Source organism: Panicum virgatum, chromosome 9K, assembly GCF_016808335.1.
Source record: "Panicum virgatum strain AP13 chromosome 9K, P.virgatum_v5, whole genome shotgun sequence".
Taxonomy (NCBI): Eukaryota; Viridiplantae; Streptophyta; class Magnoliopsida; order Poales; family Poaceae; genus Panicum; species Panicum virgatum.
The window spans coordinates 37,235,106-37,238,226 of NC_053144.1; the positions used below are offsets into that span (position 1 = coordinate 37,235,106).

General features: G+C 47.0%; 1 non-coding gene across 1 annotated transcript; it reads left to right on the plus strand.

Annotated features, from left to right (window-relative positions):
• The first annotated feature begins 290 nt into the window (after nucleotides 1–290).
• Nucleotides 291–397, plus strand: LOC120653138. The gene has a single exon (XR_005666819.1). It is a non-coding gene; the product is annotated as a small nucleolar RNA R71 (small nucleolar RNA).
• Nucleotides 398–3,121: the final 2,724 nt, after the last annotated feature.

Genomic DNA, 3,121 nt, shown 5'->3' on the forward strand with positions numbered 1-3,121 from the left:
GTTGAAGTGTTTGCATTTGAGCCTTATCTTGGGAATAATGCTCGAACCTCTTGAGGAGGAGATCAATCTTCATAGTGAGCATGTCAGCCTCCTTGACGGAGTGCATGCCTCGCTGGTGTGGTTGGAGACGATCATCGCTCCAACCTTGGTTGGATACCATCTTCTCGATTAATGATGTAGCTCTTTCAATGGTCAGCAAGAAGAAAGCTCCACCCGCAGCGGCATCCACATGATCATGGGATGACTGCGTCAACCCGTTGTAGAAGTTCTGAAGAATGAGCCAATTGTCCATTCCATGGTGCGGACATGCTAGAATGTACTCCTGAAGTCTCTCCCAAGCTTCAGGAATTGACTCATTTGATGCCTGCTGAAAGTTCGAAATCCGTCTACGCAGAGCATTGGATTTGCCCGTTGGGAAGAACTTCGCAAGGAACGCCTTGGCACATTTGTCCTAAGTGTCCACAGCACCCTTGTTAGCATAAAATCATTGCTTCTCTCTCCCAGGAGAGAACAAAAACAGACAGAGTTGGATTGCATCTTGCGATACACCCTTGATAACAAAAGTACTGCAGAGCTCCAGGAACTGCTGGAGATGAGCGCTGGCATCCTCATCGGCCTTGCTACAGAAAGGGCTGGCCTGCACCATCGTAATGAGACCCGTCTTGATCTCGAAATTTTCTCCTCCGGTGTTAACCTCGGGCCCGGTGGGGACATGGTTAGCAGACGGAGCAGAGTAATCACGGAGTGTCTTCTGGGCCATAGCTTGAGAAGCTGACGATGATGCAATGACTGGTTCGGCTGCCGAGAGTGGTCTCCGAGGTGATACGAGATGAGCTCGCGTCCTCCTCAAAAGTGACTCTGGATCGGAATGAAAGTTTTGTGGCAAGTCGAAACTAGTCATACACTACCCCATTTTCATATCAACAAAGACAAGAAAATAAAGCCAAGTTAGCCTGTTTAGCATGCGAATACCAATTTCGATTTTGTTCATAATTTTATCTATGTACTTCAATCTGTACCTTCCTCGGCAACGGCGCCAAAAATGCTTGTTGGCGCCTACTAGCGTCACCACCGGGAAAGCAGCGATGATGCCCGCAGACGCCAATTTAGGATGGTAGTATTTCATGAACCACGAATAAATCCACAAGCGCACGGAATACCACTGTAGCATTTTACCCTGAAGTATACCGAGATGTCATTTATATTTCCATAGGGAAGGTGGTGAGTGAAGAGATATAGACTAGTTGATGAACTTTATCTAGATTGGATACTCTCATACATAAACAGGGGTAAGATATATAATATGGTAGGAGATAGTGTGACACACACACAAACTACCCTCTAGATAAATAAATAAAAGAAAAGAAAAGATACTTTAGGCAGGGAGCAAGGCAAAAGTTAGAGCTCGAGTCAACTATGCTAGGCTAGCTATATCTATGCCATCTTATGGTTAGATCGTCAGAGATTAAACTACACAACAGGGAGACCGCTATCGAAGCAACGGGAGGAGCCCGTATACCCCGGCGGCTTTATGCACCTCCTGCCCCCATACCGAACGTGGAGGATTACTAGGGCTTGAACAGGGCTGTCACCACCTGCCGGCTACCTCTACAAACTATGGGTATAGTTGACATCCAGCAACTCTTAGCTAATCTAGACACCATGTCTACACTAGTAATCGATACTCTACTGCCCCGCGTGAAGCCCCCACCCTCCGGATGGACAGACATCACACTAGAGCAAACATACGAATATCGGAGCAGTTGATAGAGTTCTAAGAACGATATGTTAGCCATCGCAAGCATAGGGCGATCATGCAATGCAAGCACTGAACAATAACGCAACCAGATCAAGAAGCATATATCCGATAACTCAGAACATACTTCGAACAGATATCGGTAATCATAGTCTAATTCTAGTACAAACAACCGAATATTGCAAGTGAGAGCTAGAAATGAACACATACCAGAACTCTCGAGCAACTCCGGCGACTCGAAGACTCCTAGACTTCTCCTAAACTCCACTAAGCCTAAAGACTATGCAAGAGGTGAGTGTTGTGAGGTGTGTGTGTGTGTGTGTGTGTGTGTTTTCTATTCTCCACCCCCCTTGTATTTATAGCAGGGAGTCACGGGTGAGAAGCTGCCAATCCTCAGCAAACCGCCATTGGGAGCATATGAGACGTCGCCACGTGTCTAGATTAAGGCGGTGGGCCCACGGGCCGGTCGGTCGACCAGGCTGGTCGGCTGGCCTGCCAGTGGCACCAACCACCCCAGCTTCCTCTAGTGGGCTGTTCTGGGCTGCCTTGTTTGGTCCACGCTGGTCTTGGCCAGTCTTCAATGGATTTGGTGTGGTTCTCGGGCTACACTTGGTCCAATTGAGCCTGAATCGGTGCTCTGATAATTTTTGTGATTTTATGTCGGGCCAAAGTGTGCTTGCAACCTTCATATTAGCTCAAAAGCACAACTTGCATTTTCTAGAAGGTGAAGTGTGGTTTAGGGACTTTATTGGATATAGATGCATGTAAGAAATGCAAACTCTCATGATTTTCCGATCAAGTTGACACCTGGAAATGGTCGTTAGTGAGCGTCAACAATGGTCTCCATAGATTTGTCTCTAGCGGCCAACTTCTTCTGACGGGACACATTGATCTTTGCTTGTCCGTAGACAAGATCTCTCAAGGTAGATTGGTTAGGATTGAAAAAATTTGAATTGCCATTAACTCCTTGATAATATGGGCGTGGTTGATTCCACCCCTAACCTCCTTGTGGATGAAACCCATTTGGGTTTCTGGGCAGTTGTCGCCCGAATGTCCAACATTCCCGCAGATCTCACACATCATGCGAGTTTCCAAGGCTTGAAGTGTTTGCATTTGAGCCTTATCTTGGGAATAATCCTCGAACTTCTTGAGGAGGAGATCAATCTTCATAGCGAGCATGTCAGCCTCCTTAACGGAGTGCATGTCTCGCTGACGTGGTTGGAGACGATCATCGCTCCAACCATGGTTGGACACTATCTTCTCGATTAATGATGTAGCTCTTTCAATGGTTAGCGAGAAGAAAGCTCCACCCGCAGTGGCATCCACATGATGACGGGATGACTGCGTCAACCCGTTGTAGAAGTT